The following is a 14,477-nucleotide window of genomic DNA, read 5'->3' as shown; positions in this document are numbered from 1 at the left end:
AGCAAATAATCAGCATGTTAAAACCATTGATTAGGAACTTATTGACATATTTCTACAGGCTAATGCCATACAACAAACAGGCATTCCTGCAGCAAAATCATTTTACAGCTCACATGATGTTCACAATAATCCTGTGAGGATGGCTATCACCATCCTTCCCTTACCAATGAGATAATGAGGCTCAGAGAGGTCAAGTGACCTGCCCAAGTTCACACAGCCATGAGGTGGTAGAGCTGCGACTTGGGGCCTGGTCTTTGGATCCTAAAGCCAGTTTCCTTCCCAGCACTCCACAGATAGTCTCAGAAACATGAGCTGAAAGGCCAGAGATGGGTGAGAAATATAACTGTCCCTAGAAGATACGGTAGGAGGTCCCCGGAAGAAAAGAACCAGATATAGAGAAGCCACTTTAGGCCTAACCCTTTTTTTCTTTTAATATTTATTTATTTATTTATTATTTGGCTGCACCGGGTCTTAGTTGAGGCACACGGGATCTTCATTGCCACATGTGGGATCTTCACTGTGGCGTGCAGGGTCTTTTAGTTATGGCATGTGGGCTCTTAGTTGCGGCGTATGGGATCTAGTTCCCTGACCAGGGATCGAACCCAGGCCCCCCCACGTTGGGAGTGTGGAGTCTTAACCACTGGACCACCAGGAAAGACCCAGGCCTAACCCATTTTGTGATCTAAGCTTGGCCACAATGCTTGCCCTTGAACAGGTCTCAGTAATAATGATCTTAAGGGAACAGACAAGAGAAGTAACAAGAGCAAAGATAATAAATCAGTTGTAAAGACTCCCAGTTCTGTTTCAATGGTAAAGATTAGCCTGAAGCACTGTCTTGAGCTGTTTGGCAGAATTTAAACCCCCTCAACCATGAGATCAACTGGAACCTAAGGAATGATGATGCTGACCTTTGCTGACCCTCAGGACTTCAACCAACTAAAGCTTGGACTCTGTCAACCTTTCCCCCAACTCTATGCTGAGTTCTCCTCTGCTCAAGCCCCCTCATGAATACGCATGTACCCACAGCTTAAAAATTACCCAGTTTTGCTTCTCCAGGAGACACTGCCTTGGGCAGGATCCCCAGTGTTCTCCTTACTTGTTGCGAGTGATAAATCCGTCTCCCGTTCCTTGGCTTTGTTGTGTCTTTTGGCTCAACATCCACCAAGAGGTGAACCCAGTTTTCGGGTAACACTAGGGCCTCACTTTACCTTTTATGAACTTATGGGAGTTAACAGCCAAAAATTTCTGTTCACATAAGAAGATGCAAAATAATTAGTAAACAGCAAAGCTTAGATGAAGTTAAAATTAACTACATGATCCAACCACCCACTCACAAATCATTTCTCTATCACCACCTGTATCCAAGAGGAAGGACCAGAATTGGTCATGTCATCGGCAAAGGGTTTAGTAACAGCCCCGTCAGCTGTCCCCAGCTCCCAGTTGCCCTGGTTGTAAGAATATTTTTCTCTGCGGTTTGTGGTTAGAGCGCCTCCATGTGTTTCTACTTTGCCTTAAGTCTTTTAAAGCAGGGGTCCCCAACCCGCCCCCCGCCCCGGGCCACAGACCGGTACCAGTCCACGGCCTGTTAGGAACAGGGCTGCACAGCAGGAGGTGAGCGGCGGGCATCTGCAGCTCCCCATCGCTCGCATTACCGCCTGAACGCCCCCACCCCCAGAGTCAGTGGAAATATTGTCTTCCACGAAACCGGTCCCTGGTGCCAAAAAGGCTGGGGACCGCTGTTTTAAGGGACCTACTGTATTGCCAGCATCCTCTGGATTTATAGTGGGGGGAGGGGTGCCATATCTCCTAGAATCACAACACTGAGAGGTAGTTGGAAACCTGGGCTCAGAGGGGCTGGAGGACCGTAGGAGGAGAGTGGTAAAGCCTGGGTTCTAATCCAATAGGTCAGCGTGTTCTTTCTGCCACCTTTCCCTGCATCACACTGGTCTCCGGGCACAGAGCCTGGTCCTCAGGAACTGATGTGTGGATGGTTCCAAACGCTGGCATCGTGCTGGCCTCACACTCCAGTCCAGTAGCTCTGACCCTCAACCCTGGGGGCAGCCCTTCCCTCAGGGGAGACAGACCCCTCCAGCTCATCTTCCCCTCCAGGTCCCACCCTCGATATTCACTTAGTGAGCCACTCCCGGAGGCTGGGACCCCAGAGATGAACAAGGCTGTGGCTGCAGTCACGTCCCTTCCTCCCTTCATTCCTTCAGACATTAATTCGCTGAGAGGCAGAGCTGGGCCCTGGCTAAGGTGCTGGGGTCAGGCAACTTGTGTTCCAACCCTAGTTCTGCTACTTTCTCACCGGTGGTCCTGCTCCTGAGCCTCAGCATCCTCACTTTTCAGAGAGAGTTAGTAGCAGCATAAAGGGGATGGTGCACACAGGGCTCTGGGGGCAGGGCCTGGAAGGCGGTAGGCAGCGATTCTGCATTTACTCAACAAACGCAGGGTTTGCAATGGGTCGGGCTCTGGGCTGGCTGGAGACAGGAATGAATCCATTCGCTTCTTGAGGCCCAGGACAACCCAGGAGGCAGATATGTAAAAAGCTAGAGCTCCCACCCTTTCCCATACACACGCCTGAACGCCCAGGGACAGCAAGTACAGGACCTCCTCCGGACCCCAGGTTCCTGCCTTCACCTCCCATCCTCAGGCCTGCCTTCGACCCTTGGGCCATCTCTTAGTGCCCAGCCTGGCATTGGGAGTGGTGGGGAGAGGGTGTCGTTCATCATCTCAAAGCCCAGAGGTGCCTCCTTTTGGTGGGCAGCGGGCTCACCCCCCTCCCCACCTGAAACATGACAGCCCACCCCCCGAGAGCTGGGCCCTGGGTTTTTCCCACGTGGTCCAGAGGACCAGTGGGAGCCAATGGGGATGTGGGGATGCAAGGGGCAGGCCTGGGATGTGGGCTGTAAAAGGGGGTGGGGCCGGGCACCCGGTGGGTCGGCTCTAGATGCCAAGAAGCACCAGGGGCTCCTCCCGACTCAGGAGGTAGACATGACCCCCTTGGAGCTGGGGGAGAGACCAGAGCAGCCTCCCCAGGTGCGAGGTGTTGGGGAGGCCCCCTTCCCCTTTCTTCCTGGCCAACTGTTTTCCTCTACTGTCTCAACCTCTGCTGGCCCAGTCCCAGGGAAGGTGAGCTAGGGGCAGGGGCCCTGAGCACACCTGTCCTTCTCTCTCCCAGCAGCTCCCAGCATGGGCAAGAGATTAACATCGTGGTCATCGGCCACGTGGACTCGGGCAAGTCCACCACAAATGAGCATCTTACCTACAAATACGGGGGTGTCAACAAGAGGACCATCGAAAGGTTTGAGAAGGAGGCCTCCGAGCTGAGGCTGCTCTGCCTGAGTGCCCCCCGCCCCCTTTCCAGCCTTGGTTTCCCTGGGAGGGAGCCCTTGTGCTGGGGGAGGGCACAGCCCGCTCCCGCTGAGCACCTGCTGGGCTGGTAGGTGCTTTTCTTAATCATTCCAGGCAGGTGGTGTGGCTGCCATTTTCCAGGTGAGGAAATGAGGCTCGGGAGGGTTAAACAGCTCGCCTGAAGGTGGCACCAAGGTTTAAATTCAAGTGTGCCACACTGTATCTCAGGAGGTAAAGCTGCATCCCCATTTAAAAGGGGGAAAAGGATTCATTTGCCGTGCATCTATTATGGATGTTGAGGTAGCCCCTGGAGATACAACGGCGAACATAACAAGCCTTGTCCCCCGGAACTCTTGGTCACACACCATTGTGCCACACGACCAGCTCAGTAACCGTGTGGGTTCTGTAGGAGCCCAGGGCAGGGATAATGAACACGGCCTGGGAGGCCCTGAAGGCTTCCCAGAGGAAGGGACCCCCTCTGAGTCTTGAGGGAATGAGGAGGGTATCCATGGGCCACGAGGAGACCAGAACAGCAGGTCAGAGCACCTCAGGTGGAGTGCGGTTGACGAAAGGGGGACACGGGCCTCGACAGCCCTGCTAAGGAGTCTAGCCACTGTCCCTGCAGCCACTAAAGGACTGCAAGCACGGGAATGACGGGCTCAGACAAGTCTTTTAGGAAGAGCACACTGGGGGCAGCAAAGGGACAACAGACCAAAGGGCCCAACACTGGGGGCTGGGAAGCCAGTCAGCAGGTTGTTGCAGCTGAACAGGTGAGCAAGAATGCTGGCCTGGGCTCAGGCAGCAGCACTGGCAAGGAGAGTAATGGATGGAGTCCAGGGGCACGGAGGCGGGGAATCCACAGAACTTAGGGGTTAGCTCTAGGTAAGGGGGTGAGGGAAGAAGAGGAATTCCTGGCTTGAGAAAGTGGATGGTTGGTGAATACCAGAGGCAGAGCTGGTCTGGATCTGAACGAGTCTGCCCGAGATGTGTGACACTTGAGGTGTCCACGGGGCAGCTGTATTTTGACGTCTGGAGCTCGGGAGGGAAGCCCAGGTTGGAGACTAGACCACGGGAGTAAGCAGGGCACATGCTTTGGGAAAGGGTGAGGGACAGAGCCCTGGGATGGGTGGAGAAAGAGAAGCCCATGTAGAAGAATGAGAACGGAGGGCCAGGGGGGTGGGTGGAAAACCTTGGAGAAAGTTGAAGAAGCATGTCAGCAAGATGGGAGGGGTCTGAAAACCAGCTGCTGCAGAGGTATAAATAAGGAGGATTGAATAAAGACAGTAATTAACAGGGCATAAATTTGTGCCATCAGCTACATAGATCCCGTTTTCCTACTCTTGGCTTCCAGAGGTGCCGTCAGTTGCTGTGGAGCCACTTATGGAGCAGGGGCCAGTCAGGAAAGCTTTAGAACCCTGAGAAAAGACGGGCTGGCCCAGAGCCAGTATGGTGGAGCATAACCGAGAAGTTCCTGGAGAAACAAACGACCGGATGCGGTGGTTCTCGAATTTTCGGGTCTTAGAAACCCTTTATACTCTTACAGGGACCCCAAAGGGTTTTGTTTATGTCAATTAGACATATCTACATTTACCATATTCAAAATTAAAACTGAGTTTTTAAAATATTTAATTCATTTAAAAATAACAGTATGGGGACTCCCCTGGTGGGGCAGTGGTTAAGAATCCACCTGCCAGTGCAGGGGACATGGGTTCGAGCCCTGGTCCAGGAAGATCCCACATGCCACGGAGCAACAAAGCCCGTGCGCCACAACTACTGAGCCTGAGCTCTGGAGCCTGCGTGCCACAACTACTGAAGCCCGCGCGCCTAGAGCCCATGCTCCGCAACAAGAGAAGCCACCGCAATGAGAAGCCTGCGCACCGCAACGAAGAGTAGCCCCCGCTCGCCGCAACTAGAGAAAGCCCGCACGCAGCCAACGCAGCCAAAAATAATAAATAAATAAATCTATTTTTTAAAAAAAACAGTAATAAACCCCTTACATATTAAATAAATATCATAGTTTTGTGTTTGAAAAATAACTATTTTTCAAAACAAAAAAATCTTAGAGTTTTACATTTTTTGCAGGTATCATTAATGTCTGGCTTAATGGCAGACAGCTGGATTCTCTTATCAGCTTCTGCATTAAATCTGTTGCAATTTCATATCATGTAGCCTCTAAAAAACACAGCTAGAGGACCTGGAACCACTCTTTGAGAACTGCTTATCTAATACATATTCTAAACTGTGGGAGACTGTATACAAGTTCCTAAGTCAGGACACCTGGGTTCTAGTCCTATCTCCTAATAAACTAATTCATTTTCTTGAAGAATCCACCTGGTCTCTGGATTCTCCTGATCTCCACTCTGCCCTCAGGGCCTAGCACAGCACTTAGAACTGAAATGAACAAATGTTCAGGGTCTCCCAGCTGGCAAGAGGTAGAGTACACCCTAGACCAACATGGTAACCTGTATATGCTGCAGAATTTTTAGTAGCCTCATTTCCACCAGTGCTGAAAGAAATTCAACTTACCCAGGATCCCAGGAGTAATTCTCAGTCACAGCTACCATTCAACAGAGGGTAATGGTTAAGAGCATGAAATTTAGCGTCAGATGCCTTGGGTTCAAATCCTGCCTCTGCTGCTTATTACCTGTGTGATCCTGAGCTAGTCAGTTCATTTCTCTATTATGTCATCTGTAAAATGGAGATAATAAAACTTCACTGAATCACTGTGAGAATTCAATGAGATAATCCATGTTAAGTACTAAAAACAGCACCAGGTACATGGCCAGCATTACTTACATGTTTGCTGCTGTTACTTCAAGGCTCACTGTGGCCCTGGGTCACTCTGACTCTAAAACTTGCTCTGAAAGAAAAACTTAATTGTACAAGTAATACATTCTATTATTTTAAAAATTCAAAGGCATCTCCATACACCGCCCTGTTACTGTCTCCTCTGACTCTCAGCTTACTTGGGAACTTTCTTCTTGGTCGGTAGGCCGCTTTGGAAGGCAGAGTGACCCTGGGGTTTTCCCTCCCACTCCTGGCCCAGATGGGCAAAGGCTCCTTCAAGTACACCTGGGTGCTGGACAAGCTGAAGGCGGAGGGGGAGCATGGCACACCACTGACATCTCCCTGTGGAAGTTCCAGACCAAGACACACTACATCACCAACATCAATGTCCCTGGTCACAGGGACTTCATCAAGAACATGATCATGGGCACCTCGCAGGCACCACCGGGGGGGGCTGTCTGCTCTGCCATGGGGGCCCTGCTATGGGGATGGGCAGTGGTTGTTCTAGGACAGGTCTGAGTTGGACCTTCCTCTCTGTCCCTCAGGCCAGCCGGACTGCGCTGTGCTGTCCGTGGCAAGTGGTATAGGCGAGTCTGAGTCTGGCGTCGTCAAGAACAGGCAGACCCGTGATTATGCACAGCTGGCCTATACACTGGACGTGAAGCAGCTCATGGTGGCGGTCAACAAGATGGACATCACAGAGCCTCCTTACCGTAGGGCGCGCTTCAAGGAAATCAGCAAGGAGGTGAAGGCCTCTCTCAAGAAGATCGGTTACAACACTAAGGCTGTTGTCTTTGTGCCCATCTGAGGCGGGCTTGGGGACAACATGACAGAACCCAGCACAAAGGTGAGGGCGGATAGGGGCAGGGCCAATTACATGAGACTTTCCAACTCAAATCTTTGGGCTTTTCCTAGAATATAATACCTAGGATTTAGAGTGTGCTTCTAGGCCAGTCACTGTGAGTGATCTCCATCCCCGTGGGATACATGATTTGATTCCCATTTTACAGAGGAACAAACAGAGGTAACTCAAGACTACATGACTAGTAAGCATAGAGCTGCACTGTCCAATATGGTAGCCACTGATTATATGTGGCTATTTAAATTATTAAATCAAATAAATGCAGTTCCTTAGTTGCATTAGCTACACTTCAAGTGCCAAACAACCATATGTGGTTACCATATTGGACAGTGCAGTTATGAAATACTTCTGTCATTGCAGAAAGTTCTATTGGGTAGTGCTAGCAGAGTCTAGAATTCTAGCCCATGCTCACTGCGTCTAAGCTATCCTACCTCTCAAGACGGGTTAGGCAGTTATGGGGACAATATAAATGTCTAAGATATAGTCATTGTGCCCGTGGATCCCAGAATCTAGTAGGGTTTAACACTCCTAGATGAGTGTCACCCTACTAAGGAAGTCTAGCTCTAGCATCAGACCTGGGTTCAAGCCCCATTTCCATCCCTTGCCCACAGTAAAGGGACGAGTGAGGTATTAATGCTCTGGGACTTAGGACTCACTTCATGGGGTTGTGGGAATTACCTGGGAGACCCCACATGGGCATCTGTTCACACAAACAGTTGGCACTCAAGCGCTAACTGCTACTACTTATTGCATTTGCCTAAAGCCTACCTTTTCTGTAACTGACTTGAGGATTCTTAAGCTTTTCCTCCCCATGTACATAGCTATCTTTTTCTGACTATAAAAGTAATGTCTAACTTTTTACAAGGAGCATTTCATGCAGATATGAAGCATAAACTGCAATCCCATGGCTTAACAGATAACCTAGTTTTCATGTAGTTCTTTCTCGACGTTCACAGCTGGACTCAAACTAAACATAATATTCTATAACACGTCTAATTTTTAAAATTTCCTTGCCATTTAAACATGTTCAGGGACTTCCCTGGTGGTCCAGTGGTTAAGACTCCATGCTCCCAATGAGGGGGCCCAGGTTTGATCCCTGGTCAGGGAACTAGATCCCACATGCTGCAGCTAAGAGCCCCCATGCTGCAACTGAAAGATTCTGTATGACAGCTAAAGATCCCACATGTCGCAACTAAAAAAGAGCCCACATGCCGCAACTAAAGATGCCGCATGTCACAACGAAGATCCCGCGTGCCGCAACTAAGACCCGGCACAACTAAATAAATAAATAGATAAATATTTTAAACATGTTCAATAGTTAATGGGTGTGTTTTGTATTGAATCTCAAAATACAGTATTTTGTTTAGCCATATCCATTATTAAATGAAAATGGTGATTAATGATAGAAGAAATTACTACGTGACAGATACCAGACTAAGCACTTTACACATACAGAACCCCATGAAGAAGGCATTTTATTCCCAGGTGAAATAAGATAACTGGGACACAGTTAAGGAATAGCCCAAGGTCACGAGCTTCTAAGAATACTATTTCTAATTTTATTTAAAATTGCCATAAGCATTTTGGTAAATAAATCTTTGCATGTGTCCTCAATAACTTAATTAGTATAATCCCTAATGAAACAAAGGGTAGGCATTATTTTGGAGTCTTCTGACATATCCTGCCCAATTGCCCTTGAGAAAGATTAGAACTGCCATCGGCAATGTGTTCCTTTGGACGGTATTTGAACTTTTGCACACAGGGCACTGTGCTTGGTGCTGAGGGTACCACAGTGAGTAAGAAGCAGCTCTGCTCACACCACTCACAGTCTTGTGTGTGTGTGTGTGTGTGTGTGTGTGTTGGGGGTGGGGAATAATATCGTGTATGATGACAAGTGCTGAGAAAAATCTAAAAGGTAAAGGGCAAGGTAAGAGTGCGTTAGTGGTAAAGGGGGACTCATCTAAAATGACAGATCTGAAGCTTTTGATGCCTGCTTCCCCACGCCGACTTTTTTGTTTGGTTTTTTGTTTTTTGTTTTTGGCTGCGTTGGGTCTTAGTTGCCGCGCGCGGGCTTTTCTCTAGTTGTGGCGAGCGGGGGCTACTCTTCATTGCGGTGCGCGGGCTTCTCATTGCAGTGGCTTCTCTTGTTGCAGAGCACGGGCTCTAGGCGCACGGACTTCAGTAGTTGCAGCACGCGGGCTCAGTAGTTGCAGCACACGGGCTCTAGGCACGCGAGCTTCAGTAGTTGTGGCACGTGGGCTCAGTAGTTGTGGCTTGCAGGCTCCAGAGCGCAGGCTCAGCAGTTGTGTCGCACGGGCTTAGTTGCTCCACAGCACGTGGGATCTTCCCGGACCAGGGATCAAACCCGTGTCCCCTGTATTGGCAGGCGGATTCTTAACCACTGTGCCACCAAAGAAGTCCCACCCACGTCCTGAGTTTTGTTACACATTTCAGCTAGTAAGATATGGGAGTTTCATGCTCTTGTCCTTTTGAGCATTTATTAGGCACCTACCATGTTCTAGATGCTAAAAGAACAAAGCATGCAGCCAGTGGACTAGATGGTAGACTTGGAGTTTAGACTCAGCTCTCAAATACCTGTGACATTGAACTCCTCGGTTTCCCCAGCTTTAAGATGGAGATGATGCCAACCTCAAAGGCTGTGCAGGTCTGTGAGTTGGCACAGAGCTAAGTGAGCTGCCAAGTTCATCAAATTAATTGAAGAGCTCATCCTCATTGAGAGGCTGGTGTTTGATAAGGAGTTGGCCTCATTATCAACTCCTGGTTTAGCCATCTGCCAGTCATTGGTCCTTTGGCAATCTACTTCTGACCCTCAATTATCCCCTCTGGAAAAAGAAGGAATACTTTTATTTTTTTTACAAGTTTGAATTATTTATACAAAATTGCTTATTAAATTTTTTCAAAGCCTCCTACTTCTCCCCTCTCCCCCATCCTCTATAAGAGTTGAGTGTTAATAGAAATGGTAGCCTTCTTCCTTGGGCCACTAATTTTTGAGTCCATGAGGTGAGATGTGTTCTATGTGGCTTCTGTACTGCATAGCTTTGCTTCTCTTCCATGGAAGAAAGCTTCCTTGACTGGAGCCTTCTTCCCCATCCACCAAAACCTTCCCTGATGCCCCTTCCTCACTCTTTCACCCATGGCAGTTGTTGCCTCTTCCCCTTCTGAGAGTCTCACTAAGAACTGAGAGTTCACAGAGCTTGCTGTGAGTTCCCTCAGGGCCAGGGCACCTACCCCTCTCTACAGTGCTGTGGTAGGGGCCGGTGTTTCCTTTGATACAGGTGGGATACTGAAGTTTCGAAGCCTAGACGTTTGCTCAAGGACCTACGGCTGAAAGGAGGAACTTCATCAGGATTCCAATTGTCTGCCTGACCTATAAGCTCCAAGTGCTGACCAGCTCTTGGTCAGCCCACCTGGCCCTTAATATCATCCACCTTGATTCTTTCCGTATGTCCTCTGTCCTGGACTTCCAGTTAACTGATACATCTTTGAAGGCAAAGATGATGTCTCTGATGAGCTTTGGGTAGGGTTTTTAGAGGAGTAAATACAATGTCTGCTTAAAAGGCCTGCACACAGTGCACTGTCATACTGAAAGTCATCTTCCCAGAAGGTCTTTTACTCAATAATGTGCCCTTCCTTATAAGTCTGCTTCCTTGGTCTTCGCATGTTGTAGCACATTCTTTTTTTTTTTTTTTGAGAGAATGTTTTGCTTATTTCTTTTAAATTTTATTTATTTATTTATTTATGGCTGTGTTGGGTCTTCGTTTCTGTGCGAGGGCTTTCTCCAGTTGTGGCAAGTGGGGGCCACTCTTCATCGCAGTGCGCGGGCCTCTCACTATCGCGGCCTCTCTTGTTGCGGAGCACAGGCTCCAGACGCGCAGGCTCAGTAATTGTGGCTCACGGGCCCAGCTGCTCCGCGGCATGTGGGATCTTCCGGGACCAGGGCTCGAACCCGTGTCCCCTGCATTGGCAGGCGGATTCTTAACCACTGCGCCACCAGGGAAGCCCGTAGCACATTCTTTAGGGTACTTCGGTTGGGGAGCATCTTAGTCTTTAGAAGGTATGAGTGTTAGAGTATTTGAGTCTTGTTTTTGTTCTTATTACTAATGTTTACTTAACTTTGCTGAACATTAACATGTCCTTTCTCTTCTCTGGACCTCAGTTTCCCCATCTGTATAATGAGCAGATGGAATGAGATGTAAGGGCTATTCAGATTCTAGGAATCTCTGCTTCCTAAAACGTATGGGCTCTACTCAGGGGCAATGCCTGCGAGATCTGGAGTAATTGCCACCATTTAGTGGGCACATAGTACGTACCAAGTATTGTGCTTGGTGGACTGTGTGGTCTTTTGTGTCTTTACACTGGCCTGCCAGTAGGCAGTGATATTGCCATTTCACAGACGAGGAAGCCCAGGCTCAGAATGCTTAAAGAAATTCCTTGAGGTCCCATGTTAAGTGCGGGCTGGTACCTGGGACAGGCTTTCTCAGGGCTGAGTAAGGTGCACATTTGGTGGCTTTTCCAGATGCCCTGGTTCCGAAGCTGGAAAATTATCAGGAAGGACGGGAACGTGGTAGGCACGACGCTACTAGAAGCGCTGGACTCCATCATGCCGCCTGCCTGCCCTACAGACAAGCCCCTGCAGCTGTCCCTGCAGGATGTCTGCAAGACTGGGGGTGAGCACATGCTGGGTGGGGGTACTTGGGGTTGAGGGCCCACTAGGGTCTGGTTTCTCTGTCCCTCCAGGTATTGGCACCGTGCCCGTGGGCCAAGTAGAAACTGGCATCCTCAAGCCGGGCATGGTGGTGATCTTTGCCCCCTGCAACATCACCACCGAGGTCAAGTCTGTGGAGATGCACCACAAGGCCCTGGCTGAGTCCCTGCCTGGTGACAACATGGGCTTCAATGTGAAGAACGTGTCCTTAAAGGACATCAGGCAGGGCAACATGGCAGGGGACAGCAAGAATGACCTGCCCTTAGGGATGGGAGCTTCCTCTCCCAGGTGAGAAAGCCCACTTACGGGTGTCCTCCTGAAGTGGCCATACCGTCCTGAGAACAGGATGGGTCACTGGGTCATTCAGGAAGTGGTCACTGAGCACAGGCTCCATGCTGGGCTCTTGTCAGCAGTGTAGGTACAGTCAGACAGTCTGGGTTAGTACCCTGACTCTGCAGTGTATTTGCTGTTTGCCCTTGAACGAGACCATGCATTTTGCTGATCTGGTTAGTTTCCAAAGTACAGTCTTGATGCCTTAAAGTAGTAGTTCTCAAACCAAATGCATTAGAAATCACTGGGGAAGTGTTTCAAAAATTCAGATTCCTAGAACTCTCCCTAGTGGTTCTGATTCAGTAGGTTTGTGTGGAACCTGGGAATCTGTATGCTTGGACCTCTCAGGTGTTTCCTTGGCCCAGAGTCAGAATATGAAGCCCTTTCTTTTTTCTTTCAATTTGGCCACACCACATGCCATGTGGGATCTTAGCTCCCTCTACAAACCCACGCCCCCTGCAGTGGAAGCACGAGTCTTAACCACTGGACTGCCAGGGAAGTCCCATGAAACCCTTTCTTAATGCAATGTCTAGCACATTCCTCTTTTTTTTTTTTAATTAATTAATTTATTTAGTTTTGGCTGTGCCGGGTCTTTGTTGCTGCACGCGGGCTTTCTCTAGTTGCGGCGAGCGGGGGCTACTCTTCATTGCGGTGCATGGGCTTCTCATTGCAGTGGCTCCTCTCGTTGTGGAGCACAGGCTCTAGGCGCTTGGGCTCAGTAGTTGTGGCGCACGGGCTTAGCTGCTCCCAGGCATGTGGGATCTTCCCGGACCATGGATTGAACCTGTGTCCCCTGCATCGGCAGGCGGATTCTTAACCACTGCGCCACCAGGGAAGTCCCTAGCACATTCTTCTTTGTGCATGTGGAGGCTAGGACTACCTTGCAGTGATCTTGGGATTATTAAATGAGGTGATGTATAAAACAGCTGACCTGGGGCCACCTAACAAGTTAAGTAGCTATTATTATAATCCATTTTTCTAAAAGGTGGGGGGAAGTAGTACACATAATAATATCTATCACTCACAGACATCATTTATACCCAGCTCTGCCACTTCCTCGCTATGAAATTTTGGGTTACACAGGCTCCCTGCTATGAAAATTAAACTGAAATGAATGAGATTTGCTTTGCACGGAACTTGGTATACCCTATAAACATTCAAATATTCACTATGATTTAAAATGTGTCCAAGGTAGCTGACCCCTTAGCTGGTTAGAGCCACCTCCTGTGAAGGATGCTTGGCTAATACCCTCCTCATCCCCCGTTCCCCCCCACTTCCCCCCAGTTCCAGGTGATCATCCTCAACCATCCTGGCAGCATTGCAGCTGGCTACTCACCAGTTCTGGACTGCCACAGCGCCCATCACCTGCAAGTTTGCAGAGCTAAGAGAGAAGCTTGACCAGCACTCAGGCAAGAAGCTGGAAGACAACCCGAAAGCCCTGAAGTCTGGGGAGGCAGGCATCACCCAGATGATTCTGAGCAATCCCATGTGCATGGAAAGCTTCCCTGAGTACCCACCCCTTGGTAAGGCCCAACAGCAACTGGCTACCGGGGCTGCTCCCTCCTCCTCCCAGCTCCAGGGAGCCAGTTGGCCAATGTGTCACACCTCAGCCAGGAAGCAGAACCTGGTCAGAGGATCTGAGTGCCAGGTTAGAAGGGCCCAGAAAGGGAAAGCAGCTTGCCTAGTGTCACACAGGAAGGCAGGGGCCACTTTAGAGCCTTGCTAACTCAAAGTGTGGTCCGTGCACCAGCAGCATGGGAACCCCCTGGGAGTTGGTTAGAAATGCAGAATCTCAGGCTCCATCCAGACCTGCTGAATTCAAATCTTCATTTTAACAAGATCTCCAGGTAACTGAGGTGCACATCAAAGTCTGAGAAGCACTGACCTAGAGAAGGTGAACAGTAAAGAGATTAGTAGGGACTTTTTTTCCTTCCACTACTCTCTGGTACAGTGGTTTTCAAACCTAGTGGATTACCAGAACTACTGATGGAGCCTATTAAACCCAAGGGCTCAGATTCCCCAATCTCTTAGACTCCCCAGTTATCTTAGGCATGACTGGGCTTGAAGCACAAGAACTTTCTGAACTCAATACACAGGGAATGGCACTTCCTACTCTGTGCTAGGCTCTGTGCTAAATGTCAGGCTGTCAGGGTCACCAAAGCCGTGGAGAAAAAAGCAGCTACTTGAGGCAGAGTCACCAAGGCGACCATAAAAGCCGCCAAGAAGTGAGTGGTGATGGCTACTCAGGCCTCTCCAGGCCAGGGGCAGCCCAGGCAGAGCCACACCTGGGGAAAGAGTGGCTCAAGGAGAAGACTTGGACTTGCTCTTCTCTTGCCTGGGCTGTCCTAAACCTGCCCCTGCTAACTGGGTTTTCTTTTTGCTGATGAGTTTCAGGCATGGGGATAAAGCACAACAAGT

General features: G+C 49.4%; 1 pseudogene; it reads left to right on the top strand.

The window, feature by feature from the left end:
- Window positions 1-3,209: 3,209 nt before the first annotated feature.
- LOC133087504 (elongation factor 1-alpha 1-like) lies at window positions 3,210-14,288 on the top strand (annotated as a pseudogene).
- Window positions 14,289-14,477: the final 189 nt, after the last annotated feature.

The sequence above is a fragment of the Eubalaena glacialis genome, chromosome 3 (genome assembly GCF_028564815.1).
Source record: "Eubalaena glacialis isolate mEubGla1 chromosome 3, mEubGla1.1.hap2.+ XY, whole genome shotgun sequence".
Lineage (NCBI taxonomy): Eukaryota > Metazoa > Chordata > Mammalia > Artiodactyla > Balaenidae > Eubalaena > Eubalaena glacialis.
The sequence above is the reverse complement of the archived record's forward strand: the minus strand, read 5'-3'. Positions and strand labels throughout refer to the sequence as shown.